At 35.1% G+C, this 27,771-nt stretch overlaps 1 protein-coding gene and 1 long non-coding RNA gene across 6 annotated transcripts in view; one reads left to right on the forward strand and one right to left on the reverse strand.

Moving 5' to 3' along the window:
* Positions 1-27,771, reverse strand: part of Pcdh9 (protocadherin 9) — an 844,061-nt gene that overhangs the window by 526,183 nt on the left and 290,107 nt on the right. The gene's annotated exons all lie outside the window — the stretch shown is intronic.
* On the forward strand, positions 1,370-18,884 carry LOC110308922. Its single transcript, XR_002379637.2, has 3 exons — positions 1,370-1,395; positions 18,558-18,622; positions 18,825-18,884. It is a non-coding gene; the product is annotated as an uncharacterized LOC110308922 (long non-coding RNA).

The following is a 27,771-nucleotide window of genomic DNA, read 5'->3' on the forward strand; positions in this document are numbered from 1 at the left end:
GGTAAAGACCGAATCTTTGAAACCTGACTTGAATATGTCATGGTTTTACAAAGCAAATTCCCAAAATATGTATTTTGAAATAATATTAGCTTCATCTGTCTGTGTGACAGGCATGAAAAACCACAGTCTTCAAGCTAACCATCAGCTAAAGAAATCAAATAATAATTTCATATGTTCAATTCTAGAGTGCTTTTCGGTGATTTGAAAATTCAAGGATATGCCAGTTATTTGAATATTGTCTTTCAAGGCTCTTGTGTTGTTTTCCCCTCCCCAAGGCTACTTTTCACAATCTAAAGTTTCTGAAAGTGCCCCTGATGCATGAACATAAGCTGGAAATCGTATATGCCAAGAAGAGCCAAGGAGGGGCGCTTTATTTTGTTCTTTAACACTAAAATCAACTACACTCTACTGTGAACACGTGATTTCAAAATATTTCTTCTAAGTTAATAGTTTCCCTTCTGATGTTAAATGTATTCATCTAAGTTGTGCAATAATTAAACTTGAATAAAAAATGCATAACTTTTCCTATAATGCTTTAAAGTAAAATTGATGTTCTTTAACGCTCTGGCGTGTGACATTAGTGCTTGCTGGTGCCTGTGCCTCCAAACTCAGCTCCAATTACATCTTTTATTCACACACAAAACATGCCACAAAGTCTGCTGTATTTTAACTCCACTTCCTCCTTACAGGAAGGGATCTGCTGCTTGACTGGTACTTGAAATACCTTTTGAAAAGCATCAAACTAAAGAGTCACAAATTAGGTAAATGAGAGTGTTGTTAGACAGGAACTCTTCCGTAGTTCGAGTTTGCACAAGGCTGCATCTCTGACAAGCGGGAAGATTTTGCAGATCTAGTTTTAAAATTAAAGTTCATACACTTTAAGGAACAAAACAAAGGCACATGAGAAATATGCTAATTTTCAAGGTGGTAATTTTTTTTTTTCTAATAGAATTAAACAAGAAGTGCCAGTGAGTATAGTCAGTGCGAATACAATTTATCTGTGATAGTCACTGCTGTATCTTTGGAATTCTTTTTTTGTCTATCTGCCTGTTTGTTTGTTTGTTTGTTTCCCAGCTCCAAACTAGTATTATTTAAGTAAAACTATTACTGTTTGTGGTAGCTTAAAGTTTCGCCGCTCATAAACTCATGTGTTTGAATGTTTTACCAATAGGGAGTGGCAGTATTAGGAGGTAGGGCCTTGTTAAAATTGGTGTGGCTTTGCTGGAGGAAGTATGTCGCTGTGTGTGCAAGCTTTGTGATCTCATAAATATGCCCAGGCTCTCTGCCAGTGTGGACATCGGTCTCCTCCTCCAGCACCATGGAGCCTTCAGCACCATAGCCTTCAGGCCGCCCTCATTTCCTACCATGATGATAATGAACTGAACCTCGGAAACTGTAAGCCAGCCCCCATTAAATATTGTCCTTTAAAACAGTTGACCTGCTCATAGCTCTTCACAGCAATAAAACCCTTACTAAGACACTTTACCTTATAAGCTCATGGCCATAGAATTGCAAACATTTGATGACTTAAACATTCTCTTGTCTGCTAAGGTGAATTGTCCCCAAGTGAAGGACTGAAGGGCACTATGACCATGAGTACAATGGTTATTTAATCCAAGTGTGAAATGTGTATGTGTATTTGCATATATATGCATATACATGCATATATACAGTGATATTTTCAAAGCATCACATAAAGTCTGAAATTTACATGATGATTTACTCTAATAAATAAAGGTATTCATTGACCTACTAATTCCATTACCTAAAAAATATTTTTAAATAACTAAAGTAAAGTAAATATGTAAATAATTTTTATTCTTCAGGAGTTGATGCATATTACATTATACCACTGTAATCAATTCCCCATATCTCTCAAGTGTACTCAAAAGTATGGTTAAATGTCACTTAAGAGATTTAAAAATATAATTGAATTTTAGAATCTGTAATCATCCAATGTAAATATTAACATTGTTACAATTTATTTTTCTAACATGAAGTTCTTCAGAAGATTATAGAATAATGAATCTTTGTTTTAGAATATTGTATTTTTGTCTTACAATACAACTAAAGTAAGTATATTTATTTCAATGAAAAAGAGATTAATACTTAATTTCATCCTAATGTTTACAGCAGAAAGGTGGGTTTGTATGACAAAATTTTCAAAATTATTGTGTTATATACAAAAGATTATTGTTTAAAATATTTTTTTTAAAATAGCAACAGTAACCCACTTCCGAATGATGACAATAGATAGTTCAAGAAAAATAATAGCATACACTTCTAAGATACAGTGACACAAGTATACATACATAAACTTCGTATAAATCACAATGCCTTTGAAGCACTGATCTTTTTTTAGCATCTAATAGCACTCAATTACAACTACAAACTTTTTATAAAAGCTATTTGTCATCTTCAAATGATTAGGATGTGACAAAGCTGAATGGATTTTTTGACTCTTCACCAGTGAAGGCAAAGATTCCATTAGATACTTTAAACAATATCTGTTATCTTTCACTTATCATTTGATTACTAGGAGGCTTGATAAGAACAGAAAATGAGATCATCAACACTAATTTGTGATGTTTTCTTATCTCTTTGCCAAGCTATTTGACTCAAATATTCTGCCCAGATCTGAAGATCTCCAGGGCACTGTGGAACACATTATCTCACAAACCTTCAACCCATACCTTTTGACCTTTTGCATCTGAATCATTTTATAGGACCTGTAAACACCCTGCAACCTGCCATACCACACATTTACAGAAAAACTTGTGTAGGCCTTACAAGGTTTCTTGTGAGTGTGCTCTGATGTGTTTTGATCTTCTCTACAATGTTATTTGTAAGACTTATAGTTGAACCTGTATTCTACTGCATGTGGGGCCTGTCTACGTATTGTCAGATGTGTGCAGTGAGCAATAATATATGTGTGTACATGCATTCCAGTTTATGTGTGTGTAGGCTGCGCTTTCCAATTCCTAGAAAGGAAGTGGCTGTCCTTCTGTGTGCACTGGTGTGCAATGAAAAGAAAGAAGTAACTGGGCAAAACCTGGACTATTTTGGGACTCAGTATAAAAAACTAAGAGTCATTATAGTAAACAGGATCATATATTTGACACTGGACTCAGTAATTCTCAGTTCCTCCTTGACTTTCTTTAAGGTTCTACTTTGTTTAAAGAGCTATTAGATGGTGTTCCCTTTGCAATCCATGACAGGGACACTCAGTCAATACATAGAATATGTACTTAAATCCATACTTGCAAGTAAGGATTTATAGCAACTTTTTTTTTAATTCAAGGGACTTCCATATTTGTTAGACTTGTGGCATGTTAAAGGTGAAAGGGATGCATAGATTTCTTTCTTAACCTTCAATATTAATGGGGGAAATAAATCACAGAGACTTATGTAGAATAGAATATGTCGAGGTCAATGACTGATATATTTCATTTCACTTACATGGTATAAGATAAGACTTATCTTAATTTGGTTTATAATAACTGAGTCAAAGACAAATCAGCAAGATTCACAGCATAAAAGATCCTTTAATTATCAAGGAAGTGGTAATAAAGAATTGTCAACCTACGGAACTTTAATCCCTAGGTTAATTCAAATCAGATGGCCATTATACTTATGGGAAGATACATTTCACTCAATAATTTTCATAAAATCTTAAGAAACTTGCTATTTAACTTGATACTCAAAATTTGGAAATTACTTTCACAATGATCCATGCTCAGAATCTATGGCATCCAAAAGATCAATCATTTCCTTAAGCCTCAATTAGAAAGGAGGGTCTTATGAATATAAAAGTAAATACTCTCAATATAGGTGTTCATTATACATTATATACATATATATATAAACATATATACATGTTCTAGTTGTGTTATATATATTTAAATATAAATAGGACATATACATTTAATATATGAAATTACTCCTTATAATTTACACTCCTTTGAATTAAGAGTTGATCATAAGCGAGACTTGAGTAAACTTTCTCAATTTGCATTTTGTGCTTTTAAGCTTATTGACATTGTACATATCCTCTCACAATACAGAGCATCTTTGCCATTCTTATTCCCTGGTGAGTTCTCTAAAGCATGCCGAAGAATACAAATTTGTTCACTGTCTTATTAAAATAAATAGCTACCCATAACAAAAGAAATTTGCCCAAGGATGAAAAAAAATCAAACTATGCACAAACACTTAATAAAGGGCACATTCAGCAAATATTTACAAACTTTTAAACAAGCTGTAAAAGAGGACACATGAAAGATAGCAAAACCTTAGTTTGTACTGCTCATTAAACTGAAACTACTAGTAAATGAAATTTCGCGTAGGAAGAAAGCCAACACCTACATCCTCTTACTTCACTTGGCAACTTCACATATATTAATAAATCATACTCGTCACTTGTTGAAAGCTTTTTCCTTAGTTGATGGTTTATGTTGGTGTCAAGTTAGACCAGGCAACAATTTTTGCTCAATTGATGCATCGTATATAAAAGCATACTCTTTAAAGCAACTGCCATGATACTAAGACTTTGAAAACATGTGTCTATAAAAGTGGGGCACGGTTGTGTTGTATATATTTTTATCAATGCATAATTTTATGAGCCAAAATTGTTCTTTCATTTTTTCCCCAGTCTTTGAAGAGCATAAGACAAATGACTCACCATATTCTAGAAACATTTTATATTTTAAATCATCTCTGAAACGCAATCACTAATGAGTTATTTGATTACCATAATCAGAAACACTAATCACTACAGTCTTGATGAAAATTCAGACATTATCTCAAGAGGGCTTTGGTGAAATAAATGTGTCGGCATGCTATTTGTATTTTCCCAAAGTTACTCATTGTGAATCAGGATAAAAAGAAGCTTTTGCATAGAAGTTACAAATTCTTAGTATAATATACAATACAGGTAACAGGTATAAGAGAAAGAATCTATTCACAGAAAGGTGAAAATTATACTACATGTATTTTCTTGATAACATCAACATATTTCTTGATAAAATATCCAGAGAAACAAATTACTTGATTATATAAACAACGTTGTCATCATATATGTTATATATATAGTTAAATTTTTTATAAGCCATTAATAGCCTTGACACTTTTGTCCTGGTTTACACTTACAGGATCCTGATGACTATGCACTACGATAAAGTGGTACCTCTGCCCTCAGTACACTCTGTTTTCTTTTGAACAGTCCACAAAGAAGATAAAAAAGGACAGTGTAGAGAAAAGAGCTGCTATATTATTTGGATGGATGCATCACCTGTCAATGAAAAAAGCCTGTGGCCTATAGGAAAGGGTAGACTAGAAGGCATCCAGGAGGCAGAAAGAATTCTGGGATAGAGCAAGGCAGAAGTTTGGCTCAGGGGATGTGATAAGATGGACACCTGGTGTCTGAGCACATATATCTGCCATGTGGCAGAAGGTAGGCTAGAATAAATGGGATATTTTAAATTATATCTAATCAAAGAAGATCCAAGCTATATGGCCAAGGTATTTGTAAATACATATAGAGTTTCAGTCTTATTTTTGGAAGCATGGGTCTGGGAGAAAAAACTAGGAACCTAATTTCAACAAATCAGATCCTCACATCAAATATTACTAAGGCATACTCTTTAATGTTTAGTTGTTGTTAATCACTAATATCTTAAAAAAAACAAACTAAATTTCCTACTTTAAATACTAAAAGGACATAGAGAAATTCTATTTAGGGCTGAATATTCCAAAGTATCATATTCACTGCATAATATCTGGCTATGATATCTATATTTGTTCCCCTCTACTCCTGATGAAAGCTTATCTGATACAATGTACTAAACACTTGAGTATAGAAGAACTACATGAGGAGTCATTTTGTGAAGGTAGAAAGAGTATAAGAGCTAAAGAATATGGAGGATTCCAAGAAGACATGCCCATCTAAATCAACCTAAACAGACTTCAAAAGACTTCACAGAAACTGAAGAAGCGTGCACAGGGCCTGGATAGGTCTGCTTCAGGCCCTCTCAGGATATATTAAAGCTTACAGTTTACTGTTTTTATGATATTTCTGAGTGTGCAAGCAAATAGTTTTCTGATTCTTGTGCCTTCTGTTGGGGCATTTTTCCTGAAGTAGCTTTGGCTTGTCTGATTTTGATGTGATTATTTTTATTTTATTTTTTAATTTAATTTTGTTATATATTTATAAATGGATAGATAAATGAATGAAAAAAATGAATATATGAATAAATGAAAACTCAGCCCCTAGAGTAAACACTACAATTACATTGTCACTTATATCTACTGTGAGAGGAAAACTCAGTTGTATCCTATAGAGTGACACTGAGAATATTAGCCATTCTAGAAATAATTCAAAGGTAGTTTACCAGCATATTTATTATTATTATTATTATTATTATTATTATTATTATTATTATTATTATTATTTTATTTGGTTATGTTTCTGTCATGTTTTTAGTTTTGTTCATTTTTCCTTTTTGGTGTGGTTTTATTTTATTTTTCCTTGGTTTTGGGAGATTTTATGGTTGCATTGTATTTTTGTTTGTATTTGAAGAAATTACTTAAATTTGGGTAGGTAACAGGGAGAATCTGGAAGAACCTGGAGGAGTGGGAGAGAATATGACCAAAATATATTTAAATTTAAATTTATTTTAATAATTAAAATTTAAAAGTGAATGAATGCCAAACAAATGAAAGAATCTAAGTAAGAAAGTGAGATTATACATCTAGGGTAGATGTTCCAAATATTCTTTTGTAAATTACATTTAGAAAGTATTCAATCCCTCTCTTTTTACTTTTTTTCTTCCATAGAACTGATCCTTCCTTATCTATCTTTTATAACCTTATGTATCTTTTTGCTTGGGATCCCTGGGATAGTCTTTCTCCTGGCATTTCCTAGGCTACATGCTTAGTCATGTTATTTTCTGACTCTTTCCTTTTCTGGAGAACTTCAAAAACTTACATGCTTTCAGTAGGTTCCTATTCACCAGTGAGTTATGATAGCAATTTATTGCTGCTGAACCAGCTCTTCTGGCCTGTTCAGCCTTGATTTACTACCAGAAAAAAAAATGTTTTATATTCTAAATACCACTTGTAGTAATTCTTCTGACATCTAAGATACTTGTCAAAAGATCAAGTCACCAGTCTTTCCCTTCCTTACTAAAACTTTCTTGACTTTTCATTCACAGAAAATGGTAGGACATATTCTATATATTATATTTTTTTCAAAAAAGTAAAAACAAAAAATCTGGAGAGTACACTCGCAAGAAAATAGCCTGTTTTTTTCGCCTTGGGAGGGGTTGGTGATAGTCAGGGAGCACAAGGTCTATGGGGCCGCATTGCCCAACAGCTCAAGAAGAGGTAACTTGTATGTGATACAGGGCCTTTTTATTCTGATAGCCTAGATGTGTTGGAAAGGCATTTTCTCCCAACTTTCACACTCTACATATCAACAATAAGTGAGTGTTTCTAGTTTCCTCAAAACCACCCCAGCACATGTCTTCTCTTCTCTTCTCTTCTCTTCTCTTCTCTTCTCTTCTCTTCTCTTCTCNTCTCTTCTCTTCTCTTCTCTTCTCTTCTCTTCTCTTCTCTTCTCTTCTCTTCTCTTCTCTTCTCTTCTCTTCTCTTCTCTTCTCTTCCCTTCCCTTCCCTTCCCCTCCCCTCCCCTCCCCTCTCCTCTCCTCTCCTCTCCCTCCCCCTCCCTTTCCCCTCGCCTCAATTTTAGCCACTCGAGCATAAAACAAAATTTCAAACTAGTTTTATTGTGTACTTCTGTAGTTAACGTAATCAGTTTATTGATACCTAAGTTCTTAGCTTTATGCCCATAGATTAATATATCTGTCAGCCCTTGTCAGAGAGATTTATATTGGCAGCACGTGGCAATTAGTACGGAGACTCATAAATAACTAATATAAAGAGAATAAGAGACTGGAGTGCTCAGTTTTATCTGGAATATCTGCATCACACTGACTACCACCAAGGCTTAAGGATTATTTTGGAAGCTGGTGAGAAAAATCTGTATCAGGAATACTAGATGCCTCCAGTAAAACAGAACTTGCTGATCCTGGCAGGGCCATGATATACACTGACTTATAGTGGCTGTGACTCCCTGCTCAATACCTTCAGAAGATCAAGCCAGTAATAATTGCAGAATGGATTGGTAAGTGGATCATGAGCTCTCACCCCTAGCTAAGAAATGATTGACAACTTATAGATGCTAGGGGAAGGAGAGTACTTTTTATTCAAAGATATGGCTGCTGAGAGGCTACCCATGCTCCAGTAGAGGTTCTTACACAAATGCACATATGGGTGGCACTCCACTGTTTTGATGGCTTCTTTTTCAAAGAAGAATAGACAAACTGGAGATGAAAGAGTAAAGGGAAAATAAGGGAGGAGTTAGAGCGGAAAATTGGGTGTTGTTTATATAATGCATAAGATATATATAGATATAGATGGTATAGAGATAGAGATATAAAGAGATATAGATACAAATAAAGATACAGATGTAGATATATATGTAAATATAGACATAGATATAGATAGTATAATATGCAAAAGAGCAAAAATACAATTCTAGGACAACCAGGGCTATACAGAGAAACCCTGTCTCGAAAAACCAAACCAAACCAAACCAAAGAAAAAAAAAAACAAAAAAACAAAAACAAAAGAACATACAACTTGCACTCTTATAGTCATGAATATTTATATGTAACTACTGTTACTAAACATAGCCTATTTTAGTTTATGTGGCCCTTAAACTCTATACCAAGAACTGACATATTACCACTCAGGTGACTGTGTGCTTGTGATCTGAAGATCAATTGCACTTGTTTAGGGAAACTTTGACTTAATGAGCCCAGAAAACATTAGATGGACAAGTTTAGCTGTTATGAATGATAGTAACAAATAGGATTTTCTTTTGCTGCATTCTCAAACAAGAAATAGAAAAGACATGGAGCAGTATCACTATGGATTTGTATTCTAGATAAATTATGGTAAAATTAAGTATGCTGTGACTATTATCAAATCTTAGGACTTTCTGAAAATTCCAGCTATAGCATTAATCCACTTGAAAGGGAGACACTCAATTTACAATGTATTTTGTGATTCCCTATAAAAGTCTTGAATGATGAATTTCACTGTCTAACTGAGGTAGTTTACCTCAGCACATAATTTCTTATATTAATAACTTCCCCCACAGGAGTGAATGACCTTCTATAAACACAATCCTTCCACTCAATCAAAAAATTAAAGCCTGTTACCACCTCATAATTCATCTTCTTTTCTCCAGACAATTGCAGAAGCAAAGCAAAGCACAAATCTCCCATCCTCATCCCATGTAGCATAAAATTATGCACGCTTCTGCACTTATATAACATGGGTGTATTGAAAATTACGTAGCATTTTGTGTTCAAAATCAATTCTATTGAACAAATTCTTATTTCCAGTGAGCTGTAATTTTAAGAGCCAAAAAAGTAGAACTCTTCATAAATATAAGCCATCCTAAAACAGTAGCCTGCTAAATATTTGTATATATTCAATCAATCTTTCAAAGATGCCTCTTCATATGAATGCCTCTGAAATTATGGTGTCACAAGATCATAGCGTTATTCTTAGAATCTGCAATGCTGCTGTTTACATAAAAAACTGTCTTAGTTGGATCTCAGAATTAATAATGGAGCCTTCCTTTTTAAGTAAAGATGATCAATGCTTTTAGGGAATTGTGCTGTGCTTAAAGGGCCAAAAATACATACTTCATAAACTGACATAAGTTCTTAGTTCCTTGTTGTGAACATATACATAAACAAAATATACTGGTGAGGCAAAGAACAGTTAATTATGCCAGTTTGTTTTATTTTTGTTTGTTTGTCTGTCTTTTTGAAAGTCCAGAAAACATCAGAAGTAAAGTTTTATTTAGTTGGTATTTTTCCAAATTGAACAACTTAAGAATATTAAATAGAATTTTTAAATTCATTATTTTTGACTATCCTTAATTAAAGTTACTATTGAAGCAGAGACTTTATTTGGAGAAAACATGATATTATTTCAGATGGAAATTTCAAAGTTAAGTTCAGAATAGTTATTGTGTAAGCTAGTTTACTATTCAGAATACTTTATTGTATCATATAGCTTACAAAATAAATGTAAAGAATGAAGTTTCCAGTATATCTCTCTTAATTTGATAAGTGAAATATTTTAAACTGTAAAGCCAAAGTCAAAATCAAATAATAGCTTCAAGGATGTGGAATTTGATACATAAATAGACAGACTTCAGGAATAGATACTCTCTCTGCTCAGGTGACAGCAGATGGGGGCAAGGATGTGGAGAAGGAGGAACACTCCTCTATTGCTGGTGGGATTGCAAGCTGGTACAACCACTCAGGGAATCAGTTTGGAGAATCCTCAGAAAGTTGGCCATAGTACTACTCCCTGAGGACCTAGATATACCACTCCTGGGCATATACCCTGAAGCTGCTTCTACATGTAATAAGGACACATGCTCCACTATGTTCATAGCAGCCTTATTTATAATAGGCAGAAGCTGGAAAGAACCCAGATGTCCCTCAACAGAGGAATGGATACAGAAAATGTGGTACATTTACACAATGGAGTACTACTCAGCTATTAAAAACAATGAATTTATGAAATTCTTGGGCAAATAGATAGAACTCGAAAATATCATCATGAGTGAGGTAACCCAATCACAATAGAATACACATGGTATGCACTCCCTGGTAATTGGTATCAGTGCCAAAGCTCAGAATACCTAAGATACAATTCACAGACCACATGAATCTCAAGAGGAAGAAAGCCAAAGTGTGGTTACTTCAGTCCTATTTGGAGGAGGAAACAAAATGCCTATGGGAGGAGATACTGAGATTAAGTGTGGAGCAAAGACTGAAGGAAAGGTCATCCAGAGACTGCCATACCTGCGGATCCTTCCCATATACAGTCACCAAACCCAGACACTATTGTGGATGCAAAGAAGTGATGCTGCCAGGAGCTTGATATAGGTGTCTCCTGAGAGACTCTTTTAGAGCCTTGAAAATATATAGGCAGATGCTTGCAGCCAACCATTGAACTGAGCATAGGTTTCTCCAATGAAGGAGTTAGAGAAAGTACTGAAGGACCTGAAGGGGTTTGCAACCCATTGGAAAACAGCAATATCAACCACCAACCAATCCCCCAGCCCACAGAGCTCCCAAGAATTAAACCTCCAACCAAAGAGTATGCATGGAGGGTCCCATGGCCCCAGCCACATATGTGGGCCTGTAAAGTCTTTATGCCCCAGTATAGGGGACTGCCAAGGAAGAGAGGCAGGAGTGGGTAGACTGTTCGGTGAGTACCCTCTTAGAAGCAGATGGAGAGAGGATGGGATAGTGGGTTTCTGGTGGGAAAATTGGGAAAAAGGATAGCATTTGAAATGTAAATAAATAAAGTATCCAATAAAAAGGAAGCAAAAGAAAAGAAATTTCATGGAAAGACAAACCAATGAAGCTCTCTGAAGGAGGACATAGTAAAAAAATAAAATAAAATAAAATACACACACACACACACATATATACACACACACATACATACATACACACACACAAACATATTTGGTCCTCAACTAGAGAATGCAATGGCATGAAACAGCACTTCTCATTCAAAGCATGACAAACAGGGGCTGTGAAAGAATCTAGTTGTGCTTCCTCTCTTTTCTCTCACAGGTGTGAAATGCTTATTCTCCCTGTTGAGTTGAGCTGTCCTGAGTATCGAGCAAGACTTCAGGGCAAATGTGCAAACCATCCTAAACAAAACAATACAGTGTGCACTCCAAATGGTCCCTAAGTAGCAGTGTCCACAGAGTTTTGTTAAAGACCGTAAATCAAAAGTATATAAACTAATATCTCTGCTTCTCTTATAACCACTTACAAACATTTTTTTTAACTGGAGATAGTAAGTAGAATAAGAAAAACAACACATCGTTTAGTTGTGTAGATTATATTGTAACTGTGTTCCAGAATGTACGTAGCTCTGTATGCTTTCAACTCAAATATGTTTTATTTTGTAAATTGTACCCGAAAGAACCTGTCATAACCACCATAATAGCTACATAGCTTTCTATGGAACAGAGAATTTTAATACCCGTGTTAAAGACGAGTAATAATAGATAGCATGGTTTAGTACATGCGGGCATCTGTAGACAGAACTTATATATATACTTTTCATTAGTTTCTGCTCAGTAGAATAAAAGCACCATTTTCATTTTAGAATATAAGGAAACTGAGGCATAGAGAAATTAAACAGCTGGCTCAGTTTCAAAATCTAAGTTGCCTGAACCACTCAGGTGTGCTTGCTTTGTCAAGGAAACAAGGTTTGAGTGTTGGCAGTTATACTATTTTGTTAGTTTAATTAATCGGTGCTATTCAAATGACTTCCAAGAATCAATAAATAATTTTTGCATGTTTACAATTCTTTCCATTTCACCAATTCATCAGGAAGTTTTATTGGAATTTCAAGTATAGTACAAACCTGATGAGGGAAAATTACTTCTATAGACAGTGAGTATAATAGGAAAAAAGAATTGGCCCTTTCAAGCTCTAGAAATGTTTCAGAGTTTTCACTAGAATGTGATTTTTTTCAACTATACTACATATTACATTGTTAAGCATGTGCTTTCTGTGGAGAGAAAATGCAAAATACCTGTCCGAAGGTTTTATAAATGCAAAATACCTGTCCGAAGGTTTTATAAATGCAAAATACCTGTCCGAAGTACTGTGTATATGCCTACTTATGCTTCCGAAAATTGGAGTCTCTAGTCTGTGACTATACTAGGGAAGCTACTTGCTGAAGAAATGTTTGAGTGATATTTCCAAAATATACTGATGCCAGAATTAAATCAGAACCCTTGGTCTTGTGAAGATTATATGACCCAGTACAGGGGAATGCCAGGGCCAGAAAGTAGGAGTCGGTGGGTTGGGGAGCAGGGCAGTGGGAGGGTATAGGGAACTTTCGGGATAGTATTTGAAATGTAAATGAAGAAAATATCTAATAAAAAAAGAGAAAATATGTATCAAATCATTAAAATATAGCATAATTATATAGCTACAAGCACACATATACCACATGTTACATATATAAAGTGCTAACTCCTTACATGGTCAGTATTAACAAAATGCTGTTGCACAGACTTATTTTTAGGAATTTCTCCTTGTTATATTAGTATTTCAACAGTTTAGAGAAGTTATGTAAGTTGAATGGCATTCTCAGATAAAGAAAATGAGCCTTAGATCTATTCAAATCGCACAAAATTTTATGGAAGAATAAGTGAATGGCACAAATACAAACATAATTCAATGTATATATTCCATATATATATGTAAATTAAAGATCTAAGCATCTTATTTGTAATTGTAAAATTAGAAACAGAAAGAATACAAAGAATAAAAATAAAAGGCATATACTCCCCAAGGTAATTTCAAATCTCTTCTTTCATCAGTGTAGTTAAGCTTTCTATATTTTAGTCTTGCTCACTTTTTTTTATTTTTTTTATTAGGTATTTATTTCATTTACATTTACAATGCTATCCCAAAAGTCCCCCACCTGCTTCCCCACCCACTCCCCCACCCACCCACTCCCACTTCTTGGCCCTGGCATTCCCCTGTACTGAGGCAGATAAAGTGTCTTGCTCACTTTTAAATAGTCTAGGGAATATAGTTCTGGAAGTAGGTAGCTAATGATTCCTTTGAAGAGGTAAGATAAGTATTTAGACTAGTCTTTAAAAAGTAAATTGGCTTTTAGTCGAAAACTAATTTTCCCATATTTAATATCCTAAAAGCCTTCATTTATATTTTTGTTTGTCTACTGACTCTACCATATATGATATCCAGAATAGATTCCCTAATATATATTATGTGCATTTTCTTAATATTTTAACCTTTCAACTATATTGTTTTTGGAGTACTATGAGAAAGGACCTATTATACAGATATCATTTAAATATCTGTAACACAGTAACACTGTAACCTAAGGTATCCTTTCTTCATGGAAGGGTCTTAACTTCATTCCTGTTCATTTATTAGCTTGCAAGTAGAAGGTTCTTATTTTCTTCAACTACTATTTTTGACCTTCTATCTTTTAAAGTTGATTTTGTACATCTTTTCTCATTCTTGTTACATGCTCAATGCCTCCTTTGTTAGCTGCATAATTAGTTGCTTTAAAGTTATTTATACACCTATTACAAAACATTTATAGCATGCAAATATTTCATGACTAAATATAGAATAGCTTAGAAATTCTTTTCTAAGAATTCCCAATGATTATTTCTAAAACAAAACTTGCCCCTGAATAAGATATCTTAGTCCTGGTGTAATTGAATGGTTTCATGTGTTTATTATCTTCATATAGTCATTAGTTAATCACAGCCATGACAATAACAACACTGAGTTTTTGCAACCCCATAGGAATACCAGCAATATCAACCAACCAGACACCCCAAAGCTCCCAGGAACTAAATCACCAACCAAAGAATACATATAGCTCTAGCTGGATATTTAGCAGAAGATGGCGTTATCTGGCATCAATGGGAGGTGAACTCTTGATCATGTGAAGGCTGGATGCCCCAGGGTAGAGGGTAGAGGAGTGCTGGGGGTGGTGAGACAGGAGTGAGTGGGTGGGTAGGGGAGGACCCTCATAGAGGCAGGGTGGGTGGGAGGGGATGGGGGCTTGTGGGGAGAAAACTGGGAAGGGAAATAATAAAATAAAATAAAAATAAAAATAATTTTCAAATTTTATATTGGGAAAACATTTTTCAAGAAGTATCTTCAAATTAATAAATTGCCCAAGAACATGTTCTTTTTATGTGAGTCACTCTTGGGTTTGCATCTGATCTTTTCTCTGTGCCATAGTGTTTCTCTATTACAATATCCTATTCTCTTACTTATATATCTGTATAAATTAAAAACATGTGAAGAGAAGTAAATCATGTTCTTATTACATAGTATTGTTCTTTAGATGAGTTAAAACATGTTTAAAATATTGTTAAAAATAACCCTCACAGTGCCTCTTGAGTAATTATTGTAAGCAGGGAAGTGGGCAGCCATTACTGCCACTGATCACTCTATGCACACATACAACCATTGTGATGCTCAGCCTGTGTCACTAGGCTCTCAATCCAACCTTCCTATTGTCTTGTAATTAATGTCACATCACTTTAATTGGATTTTCTACTTGTAAGCTTCCTGGATTAAGATTTGTATTGCTATGTTAATTAGCTTTAGTTACCAAGGATGATCTGTGCCACCAAGAACCAGAATTGCCATTCTGGAATCTCATTGTAATAACACTGGCATGAGGTAGTCTCTCTTGGAGACGATCCAAGCACTTTTTTAATTATCGGAGTGTTTAAAAGATCATGTTAGAAGACTGTTTTAGCAGCAAGGCAGGCAGTTGCGCAGCACGTGTATTCGGAGAGACATTGTGAAGAGGTTTTAGTGTGATTCCATCGTTATTTGTCATGTACTTAAATGTGCCACATAGTTTGCTTTGCTAGGAAAGCATCTTCTTGTACATGACCTTGAATTCTTTGAGAAATGATACTCACAGAAGGAATCACGGAAGAATAACTTAAAGAGTTCCCAGAGAGACCTCATAGGAAGGTTCAAAAAAGATTTAGTGAAACAGGCCTAGGAAATGTGTTTGAACAGCATTATGGCTTACAAATGACATCTTTCCAGGTGTCGATATTTTAATTCTCAGAGGGACACTTTTCCATGGAATATAATAAAGTCTTTATTTGGGGGCAATTATCTCAATGTTTCTACTTAAATTGGAACGATAAAATAGAGATGAAATTTCAAAACATTGTCAATTCCCTGGTGAGTTTATTTGCTGGGACTGCTTTAAGAACACATTGTAGAGTGACTTTTTTAAACAGTTAAAAAAAATGATATTGTTTTGCTTCTTTGTAGAATATGGGTCAGAATTAAGGTGCTACTGAGTGTGATTTCTCAGGAACAACTTCCCATTCCTTGTAAATGGCTGTCTTCGTTGTTGTCTTTACACTGTATCTCCTCCTTGGGGCTTCTGCCTGAAATTTTTTTCTTGACATAGAAAGGAGCCAGAGTGAATTAAAATCCACCTTTTATGGAGAAGCTAGAGAAAGTACCCAAGGAGCTAAAGGGATCTGCAACCCTATAGTTGGAACAACATGATGAACTAACCAGTACCCCGGAGCTCTTGTCTCTAGCTGCATATGTATCAAAAGATGGCCTAGTCGGCCATCACTGGAAAGAGAGGCCCATTGGACTTGCAAACTTTATATGCCCCAATACAGGGGAATGCCAGGGCCAAAAGAATGGGAATGGGTGGGTAGGGAAGTGGGGTGGGGTATGGGGGACTTTTGGGATAGCATTGGAAATGTAATTGAGGAAAATACGTAATAAAAATAAATAAATAATAAAACAAAAACAAAACAAAAAAAAATTCCACCTTTTCGACCTCACTTTAACATTGCTTCTTTGCGATGAAGAGAGAGACAGAGGGAGAGGAAGAGATAAGATGGAACTTATAGGAGAGGAAGGGGAGACAGAACCATACAGTCTTTGAGTTCAGAAGTATTGGGATTTCTTAGATAGATGTTTAAATAGTAATTAGGGTTCATCTGCCCCATCTAGATGTGTAACTTGTGTTTATATCAATTGAGTTTTGAGTTCATTGTGTGGGCATGTTGCGGGCTGAGATTTTACTAATATAAATTTGACTGATAAAAAAAAAATAGTTTCTTTGTTAAAGAACCTCATGTCCAGATTAAGTCACAGACTGACTTATAAATAACTCAGATTTCGAGGTTCTACTGGAACACCATTCAGCCCACAATACATGTTTGCTAAGGTGAAAATAAAAGTTAGTAAGCATGCTAATCATCATTGAGCTAATAAATGAATGTGTTGTCTGTGAGTATGGGGTAGTGTAAAGGAACACTCATAGTGACTATTCTCTCAAATTCAAATCATGTGGTATATTTACACCAGAGAGAATGTCAAGAGTCATAGATTTCATCCCAGTTTGATATACATATTACAATGAGCACGAAGAGGTAAAACTATGAGATTATTATGCCTGGACAAGTTCACATTATGTAGTTTGTCTTGTTCAAAATATATTAAAATAATGTTCATATAGATTACAGATATTACTGCAAAATACACTACTTTCTAAGCTATTTTGCTTTTTAAAATATACAAAAGAATTTGAAGCTCAACATATCAAATATGTAGTTATAAAATATTAAATTCCCAATTATTGTTATTTATATTATTTTAAATGATTGTTTTGAGGTGGGACACAGTGTCATATGCACATATTCCCAGCACTCAGGAAAGTGACAATGGAGTGTGACTTGTGCCCAGAACTTCTATTCCATAGTAAGCTCCCATATCAAGTAATATAATCAAAGATTCCCATTACTTGATTTTTATTTTATTACCATTGTGCTTCAAAACCAAGTTCCTTATAAATTACATGTTAAAATGAATTCATATTATTATATTGAATAACTCATATTAACTTAGGCACTTCCAATGTTTTAAGACAATTTAAACATTGGCATGTTTTCATCTGTTTTGGATACTGTCAATGATTTCCTATACCATAACAGTTGGCACATACACTTACAGATATTCATTCCTCTATTAAAATATAATGATGTCCCTTTTGGACTGTATCAGTACATTGTATATTTTGGACCACATATATTATTTATAATAAGAGGGATATGAGACTATGTAGAGGGGAATCCTAAGGTAGAAGATTTCATGTTCAGTGTACCATGTGATGTACTTCGGAATTCCTGTCAGTTTAAATAAAAAATAAGGAGATTTTGAGGCCTCTCAAGGAGCTAAGCCATGTAAATTTCAGTGCTATTGAAAAGGCTAAGTGTATCCTCTCATACTTCTCACGTGGTTAAAATGGGAACTTTGCTTGTTCTTTTTGATGACTTGTTGATAAGAGATCAGTAATCACATTGTTAGCTTTTTCTGATGAATTATACTATGTTTCATCTCAGTTCGACTGCTCTGGCCTGATTAAGTTCTGTACAATGTTTGAACCACTCTCTAAAAAGCAGGGTGTAGTTGGCCATTTCTACCTGACTTTCATGCTATTTGATATGCTTATCTCAATCCATAGTTTCAGTCATTTGTAACTGTAGCTCTGTTTGCAACTTTAATTATAGTTTTGTGTAGTTTTTACAGAACAGTGAAAATGTATATTCTCCACTTGTATCTGTTGTAAAATATTCTCTAGGAGGGTAAATTCGATCACGTGTTTGCTTAGGTTCTGTCGGCTAGAACTTTCAACTAAAATTATTTACCAGGAGCAAATATGAAGAAGGGAGGACACTGCTGCGTTCTTCCTTTCAAAATTCTTGGCACCTGTATTACTTGTAGTTGTCTTAAGCTATACATAACAGGAAATCTGATTTTTCGAAAAGCTGTTTGGAGATTTTACAAAGACTTACATGGACAAGTGGTCTGTCTTCTGTTCTGCAGGTATATCCCTGGAGTGAAGAAAATTCTTCTGTCAAGACTTTAATACCTGAGTTCACCCTCATAAGGTAATATAAAAATTTCTCCTTTCTTTATGTATGTATTAGTAGTAGTGATCATTATTCCCCATGTAAAGCAGTTATGAAGATGGCTCCACATCTAGAAATGTAGAAATATATGCTTTACAAATAAAAATGATAGCTTTTATTGGGAGAAAAAAAAACAGTATCATAATGGTGTAAGTGATATGGGTTTTCTTATATTTTTCAGTACTTCAAATCTTCTGCCCTTCCTCCAAAAAATGAAAAGGCAGACAGAAAAGCAAGCAAGTTGCCTTTTTATGACAATGACCTCCATAGGAGAAGCACACATTCAAGTGGTAAAGAGGAAATGTGATTAAACTGTCTACTAGAAGCCTTTTAAGGTTCTCATAAAAATTGGATGTGCAGGAAAGACTTGAACAATACATTAAGTGCGGCGTACATTGAATGTGCTCAGGGTTTTAAAATTTTCAAAAGGGAAGCCTATCTTTTCTCCACATCAACTAATGTTTTTCCACCTCTGTTTTGTTCACTGAAGCTTACAAAACAGCAATCCTCATCTTACTTATTACAAAGAAAAAGAAGAAAGAAAAGAAAAGAACAGGAATAAGCTTAGAGCTTTGTAACAACTACATTATTTATGAGTAGACTCTATGTATTTTTATCTATAAATGCAAATCCAATTATATATATATATGTATATACACACACACATATACATATGTGTGTGTGTGTGTGTGTGTTGTATACACCCAAATGAGATGCAGAGGACTGAGTTTGGGGTTTTCTTTTCTGTACTGGAATCATGCATACCACGGACTGTGTGATGCTGTGTATCCAAGGCATGCTTGTATTACAAATCCCAGGTGGGTGTGCTGTGTTCTGTGTAGGTTACATCTCAAAGCAAGGTCAGACTGTTTGGAAATGTTATTACTAAGATATTCTAAATAAAACCGTATCCTGTAATTAATTGTTAGCACCACAGAGAGGGAGAGGGAGACATCATTTCAAGTAGGTATAGTATGTTATTTCAACTTTCCTGAGAACATAAAGTATTCTGATGAATATATATGCCAGGGCCAAACCAATAAGTAGCCTGATAACATATTATTGTGAAATTCCAAATAAAAGTAAAAGAAAGATATGCATTTTTGAGTCAGAGGATCATGATATACCATTGCGGAAGTAAAATAAATATGACTGATTTACAATAAAAGAACCAATTTAAGTTTACATTGCACAGATAGAAGAGAGCAGAGCAGAGAGAAAGAGAGAGGTGGGGGGAGGGGGGAGTGGGAGAGGGGGAAAGGGAGGGGTGGTGGGTGGAAGGAAGAGGGAGTGAGAGGAAGAAGGACCAAGAGAAATTGAGAGAGAATAAAAGAGCGATCACTCTGCATTTTGAGTGCAATGTATATACAGTGGTCTTAAGAGCAAGCAGGTGGCCTGTCTTCTGTTCTGCAGGTATATCCCTGGGGTAGAGGCAATTCTCCTGTCAAGATTTTAATACTTTATATCAGCACCAGGATATTGATTCCATCTAAGTGAACTTATTTGGATTTCTTTCTATCAGTCATTTCAAATTTTATGAAGACTTTCTAGAAGTGACAGCATATGCCTCTCAATATTCAGCTTTCTAACCTATAAGTCAGTGGACTGCTTGAAAGAATGTTGATTTATAGTGGCCCCTAGTAAATAAGCTTCCTCAGTGCAAAAAATGCATGTGTATGCATGGGTGAGGGTGTCTTGTTGCTATTATTTGAATATAACTGTTACGTTATCAGTCTTGAATCGAGTAGTAGATTACAAAGGGAAAAGCAGTAGTTAAATGAACACAAATATTTGTATCTGCTATCACTACAGGGAGGAAATTAGAGGATCTGTCTTTCTTGATAGCTTACAGAATAATTCATGATCTATCTTTCTTGAAAGAGTACTAAAGCACTTTTGATTCATAGTATTCACAGGCCCTGAGTAAAAATCTTGGCTCCATTGCTTGCTAGGTGCTTAATATTAAAGTAACTTCACTTAGCAGTCCTTGGTCTCAGGTACTTCCTCTCTACACTACCAGTGTCAGCAAAACATCCTGCAGGCTGTGATTTAGCTTAAAATTATTTATAAGAAGAAGTTTTGAGGTACCTTATACTCCCTCGATTAAAAAGTATTTCTACTAAAACTATAAAAAGAATTGAATATTCAAAATCCATATTCACAAGACAACCTCGCATCCTCCCACCCAAATAAAGCAAATTCCTCCTGTTGCAGTTTTTGAAAATAACATATGATTATCAAAAACATTAATAAATCTTTGCACAAAATTCTAAATCTACTTTGAAAAAAATCAGAACAAATTCTTAAGTCCAAATGTTAAGATGATATTTATATCTGACTGTACATGTAATCTATAAAACTATTTTAAATTGTATGCAATAAATTTAGCATATCATTAAATCCTATTTATTGATATAACTGAGGGAAAATATGACCCTAAATGTTTTTCTTAAGATTTTAGCTGATCAAATAATATTTACAAAAGTATGTTTTAGAAATACTTAAAGATATTCTTTATTGTAGAAATTTGGACATACTAACAATGTTATTATAAATGTATTGGTACCAAAAATCTTATCCTTTGAATCATGTCAGAACCCAACTATAGCCAACGGAGATATTCTAAGCCAAGTGAATTTTATGATGATGATGATGATGATGATGTATTTTATCTTTAAGACATTGACCTGGGCTGAAGAAAAGATTAAAGAATAAAAAAATGATGTGAAATTAAAAAATGACATTGGATAGGTTACTCAACTTAGAGTGAAATAACAAGTATTTTGCCTTTTTGTGTCTTATGTCTCATACTTGAGATACCTATAGTTTCTTATTTCAAGTGCATTTGTCAGAGAGAAAATGTACTCTCTTGTGAAATTTTTATGTCAACAGCCTGTGATCCAAAGACCTTTTATCTTTGGCATCAGTATATTTCTAGCATTATCACTGAAGACAATGCTAAAGAATTATTTAAAAAAATAATTCTTCAGTTTCTCAGGCAAAGAATTTAAGTAGCTATTTAATGACACTCTCCAGGAAAGACTAAGTTGGCATATCAGCAATATATAGTATCAAATTGTATTTTGTTTTATTTCATAATCCAAACAACAAAGCCAAATTTGTTACCCACTGAGAAAAACACTTGACTTGGTATTACTCTAATAGTAAGGTAGATTTATTAGACCTCATTTTCTAAATTGGAAAGGTGAATGCTCTAATTGTTCATATATTAGATTTACAAAAGTACTTTATGCCCAAGATAAAAGGGAGTTTGAGTTGTTGTTTTTGGGTCAAAATAAAACGTTTATTTTCCCATTTAGACCAGGAACAATGTGAATATCAGACAAACAAGGAAGAAAAGCAGTGTCATCAATCATTTCTTAGAATCTTGCGAAATGTCTTGGATTTTGTAAATATTACTTTAAAAATTATTAGTTTGGCTGAGCTCTAATTAAACAACACAAAGTATGACATTTATTTGTATACAAAATATTTAGAATCCAATAATTTTATAAAAAAACAGATTAGGCAAAACAATTAAGATAAAACACATATTGGTTTTCTAATAAAACTAAGGAAAAGATGATTCTCATGGGTGTATATTCTATTAATTAACGTTACCCAATTTTCAGATTTAAGCAATACTATATGAGAAATTTTTGGTGGCAAATGTGACCAAAGAACATATAACCTTCCTACTCACTGTCTGCTTTGCTACTTGACCAGTGAACAACCAAGATGGTTAAAAAAAAGCATTATAGGTGGAACAACAATATGAACTAACCAGTACCCCCAGAACTCGTTTCTCTAACTGCTTATGTAGCAGAAGATGGCCTAGTCCGCCATCATTGGGAAGAGAGGCCCCTTGGTCTTTCAAACTTTATATGTCCCAGTACAGGGGAATCCCAGGGCCAGGAAGTGGGAGTGGTTGGTTACAGAAGCAGTTTGGGGGGGAGTGTATAGGGGACTTTCAGGATAGCATTTGAACTGTAAATGAGGAAAATACCTAATAAAAATTTGAAAGAAAAAAAAAGGCAGTATGTGACATTAACTGAAGTTGATTGAATGCAACCTGAGTTATAAGGAAAACACTTTTTTTCATTGGTTATTTTGTTTATTTACATTTAAAATGTTAGTCCCCCTCCTGGCCTCTCCCCCAATATCCCCCTACTCAAAGCCCCTCCCCTGTCTTCACAAGGCTGCTCCTCCACGCACTTCACAGGACCCAGGGCTTTCTCTCCAATTGATGCCAGACAAGGCCATCTTTCACCACATATGCATCTGGTGTCATGGGTCCCTCAGTGTGTATTCTTGGTTGGTGGTTTAGTCCCAGGGAAATCTGGGGGTTCTGGTTGGTTGACATTGTTGTTCATCCCAAGGGGTTGAAAACCTCTTCACCTCCTTCAGTACTTTCTCTAACTACTCCATTGGGGTTCCCATGCTCAGTCCAAAGGTTGGTTGCAGGCATCCACATCTGCATTCATAAGACTCTGATGGAGAATCTCAGGAGACATCTACATCAGGTTCCTGTCAGCAAGCAGTTTCCAGCATCAGCAAGTATCTGGGTTTGGTGGCTGCACATGGGAAGGTTCCCCAAGTGGGGCAGTCCCTGGACAGCTCCCCTTCAGTCTCTGCTCCACTCCTTGTCCCTGTGTGTCCTTTAGACAGGAGCAATTATGGGTTAAATTTTTGAAGGGTGGGTGGCCCCACCCCTCAACCAGTGCCTAACCTCTGGACATGGTCTCTGCAGATGTTCTCCCCGCTTTTTGAATATTTCAGCTAATGTCATTCCTGTTAGGTCCTGGAATCCTCTTGCTTTTCTGGCATCTGGGACTTTCTGGTGGCTAACCCCGTTTCCCATTCCCCATTGCTACACATCGCTGTTCAATTTCTAGACCTTCTGTACACATTGCTGTCTCCTCCCACACCAAATCCTGCCCCCTCTTTTTTCTCTCCCCCTCTTTTTTCTCTCCCCCTCCTCTCTTCTTCTCAAGTCCCTCCCACCCTCTACCTCCCATGATTATTTTGTTCCCCCTTCCAAGTAGGACTGAAGCACCCATACCCTTTTCTACATTTTGTTGACCTTCATATGGTCTGTAAGTGATGGTTTTGGTAAATAGCTGCAAACTCTCATTTTAAGCCATTCTACTGAGTCAATGCCAAGTTGGACTATTGAACTTACAACTGTTCCTCCTCTTCTTATCAACCCCTCTCTCCATTCACTTGTTCCCCATCTAGTACTCCTCTGCTTTGAACAGTGTCTAATCTCTCTCCTGCCACCTCTCTCCAGACACTTTCTCCTCTCCCTTCTCTTTTATTTTTTGAATGAGCCATTTTGAAATAAATCACAAAAGAAATAGCTGTACCAATCCTATAAACAACTGCATCATCACTAAATCAGAAAAATAATTTTTTCCAGGGCTTTTATTTAGGCTGACTATCTGTGGTTACCATGTTCTCTTCAATAGCTCCAACTTTCATGGAGAATCACTAAATACTTATGACAAACTTTTAAACAATATAATGGAAAAGTGTGATTTTTAAATTTCTACAATTCCCTCTTCCTCTTTTACACTAAACCCATAACTTTAACATATATTTGTGTGTATATATACATATATATACACATATGTATATACAAACATACACACAGATATACATATGTATGAGATGAAAATACTGTGTGTAAATCTTTGCTATTTAATTCATGTGTACATTTATAACACATGATTAATTGTAATAGAAATATGTAAATAAAATCTGTAGTGTTCTTAATCTGTGATGTGATCTAATAGCAACATTAGAAAAAAAAGTGACTAAAACCTCAATTCAAACTAAAATATTACTTACACCTATAAGTCAGAGTATTCCAACTAATATAACACCAAGTAGAATTCTGTGTTGATATTCATAGTCATTTGGGTCAACTTCATGCATAATTTCATATGTCAATTTTTAAGTGTCAACCTCTCCAGGCCACCTCACCCTGCCTGAGAGTCTCCATGCCAAGAATTTCCTGAGTCAGACTCAAACTGAACACCAACTTCTCCTAGCCTCTATCCTGCCTACCTGAAGGTCGAGGTATCAATCAGCTTTCTTGGTTCTCTAGGATACTGACTCCCACTACAGATTTTAAATCTGTTAATTTTGGGAGGTTGAGAAGATGGCTCAATATATAAGAGCACTGGCTATTCTTCTAGAGAACTTGGGTTTGATTCCCAGTAGCGGCATGGTGACTTACAATCTTTTATATAAAATTCTACTTCCAGAGTAGTTGATGCCCTCCTTTGGACTTTATAGCATGTTTGTGGTGCAAAGAAATATAAGTAGGTGAAACACTCACATATATTAAGTAATTCTTTTTTAAAAAAAGTTTAAATTAAAATAATATCTGCAGGGATTGTGGGCGTAAAATGAATATGTCTGTCAGTGCATTTCAGTATCATGTATCATGTTAGTTCTCATCAGCAGGTGAATATTACACCGTAACCAAATCAGGACATATCACATGAATGCAAACTCTAGTTTATTAAAAAACAGTGCCTTAAATCAATCCATTTGACTTGGCATCTAATAAAGTAAGTATTCACCAAAACCATAAATATATGTACATATATTATTTATAGCACATTTGTATGCATAGGCATAAACAAGATCCAAACAAGTGGTGTATGTGGGCAAAATGAAGAAGAAAGAAAATTATAAATATATGCTGTCTGAAGCAAAGAATATAGGTCAGGAGCATGGAACCTGAATTGATTTAGAATCTTCCTGATTATAAACTGCGTGAGACTGTGTCTCTCTCTGGAAAATTCAAAAAACTATTTTTCAGAGTGTCAGATTAAATAATAATGATTTTGTCTATATATCTGGGTTCTTCTGAAAATTAAATACATAGTAAATAGTCTATCACTCTTTCTGAAAGTTGTCAGGCAATTTATTCAGCATTATTTTATTTATTTTTAATTTTTTTATTAGATATTTTCTTCATAAAGTACATACAAATGATGAAGAATTCAAAAGTAGATCATTTCCAGCAATATGACAATATATTTCAAGCTGAATAAGTCTATGCCTCACAGTAATAGTGCCCAGCCTTGGAGCTTCTATTGAGCTGGATCCCAAGTTGGACCTGGCACTGGGCCTCCTTTCCCTCAGCCTCTTCTGCATTTTTGATCCTGCAGTTCTTTTAGACAGGGACAATTCAGGGTCAGAGTTTTTAACTGTGGGTGGCAACTCTATCTCTCCACTTGATGCCCTGTCTTTCTCCTGGAGTTGGACTCTACACATTCACTTTCCTCACTGTTGGGCATTTCATCTAAGATCCCTCCCTGTGAGTCCTGAGCATCTCTCACCTCCCTGATCTCTTATATTCTAGAGTGCTCCCCCTCCCCCCGCCCCGCACACTTCCTTCCTCCTGAGGTTCCTGTTTTCATTATTTCTGCTGGCCCTCAAGGCTTCATTCCTCTTCTATGCCTGATCACGTTCCCCGCTTCCCCTCCCCGTGCTTTTTCCCACCCAGGTCTCTCCCTCATACTTGACTACTTCAGTTCTGTGGATCGTATCCTGTGTATTCTGTACTTTTTGGCCTAATATTCACTTATAAGTGAGTATATAGCATGCATTTTCTTTTCGTTCTGAGTTACCTCACTCAGCTGATGCTATATAGAGTGCTTACAGACAAGAGCCTAGCATGGAGGCCTTCCAACAGGCCCATAAGCAGCTGAAAGAGCCAGATGCAGGTGCTTACACCCAACCAATGGAGAGAAGCTGGGGACACTTGTGGTTGAATTAGGGAAGGAAAGGCTGGAAGAAGCTAAGGAGGAGTGTGACCCCATAGGAAGACCAGATTAGTCTCAACTAATCTAGGCCCCTGAGATCTCTCAGACTCTGAGCCACCAACCAGGAAGCATACACCAGCTGATTAGAAGCTCCCAACACATATAGAGCAGAGGACTGCCTTGTCTGGCCTTAGTGAAGGAAGAAGCACCTAACCCTGGAGAGGACCCAGGGAGGGGGGACTTCTTGTGGAGTGGTAGTGAGAACATCCTCTTGGAGAAAGGAGGAGGAGGAATGGGATGAGGAAATGTTGGATAGTAGACTGGGAGGGGAATAACAACTGGACTGTAAAAACAGATTAAATAATAATATATTAATAATAACAAAGTCTATGTTTCTCATAGATATTGCCTAAATGAAATATTTGAAATTAAATTTGAAAATAAACATATAAGCTGCTAAACAACTAAATCACAATCTGAATAATGAGGAGCTAAATATCACACGGATATAGTGATTTGTATTTTTATCCAGTGAACTGATACAAAGAACAAAAATTGTAGATATATAAGTTTATTTTTTTTATTGTTGTGGAACTTTTTTGTCTAAATTGTATGTCTTTCCATCTCTTGACTACATGTAATATCTAATACAAATAAGTATTATGTAGAGCATCAACCTTTACTTCTTATAGAATAATAATAAGGAAATTTGTACATGTTCAGTGTCCATGCAATTTTTAATATTTTATATATTATATATATGGAGAAATAACTATACTTATTAAATGATATAAGTAAATGTCATTTAAAGCATATGAATATTTTAAGAATCTAGCTTTTAAATTTAAAAGGTACAAAAGCAATATGGCCTATAATTGTAATCTCAGTACTTAGGAGTAAGATGCAGCAGGATTACCACAAATTCAAAACCATCTGAATTCTCAGGGAGAAACCTAGTCTAGGTTACAAAGTTAGACTCTGAAATTAATGTTAAAGGATATAGAAGAGGGAGAAGCAGTTGATTGAACCAAAGTGTTAAAGCAGTAAAAGTAGGAAAACAAACTGTAACAACAAAACTCAAGCAAATAAAACTAAAAAACAACAGCAAAATCCTCACAAATACTGACAGAAATTTTCTATGTATAGGCAAACACTATGATACTGAGCATTTAATAGTGACAGATAATAACAGCATAACAAGTTTCATAAATATTTTCTTTTTGCCTTTCATAACTTTGGAAAACCAAAGAAGCCAAATGTTTCATATATATATATTCCAAAAATCTTCATAGGTCTTTCCTTAATTTTGGAAAAAAAAGAAAAATGTAATTTGGAATTAAATTTTAA

This window comes from Mus caroli, chromosome 14, assembly GCF_900094665.2.
Source record: "Mus caroli chromosome 14, CAROLI_EIJ_v1.1, whole genome shotgun sequence".
Classification (NCBI taxonomy): Eukaryota; Metazoa; Chordata; class Mammalia; order Rodentia; family Muridae; genus Mus; species Mus caroli.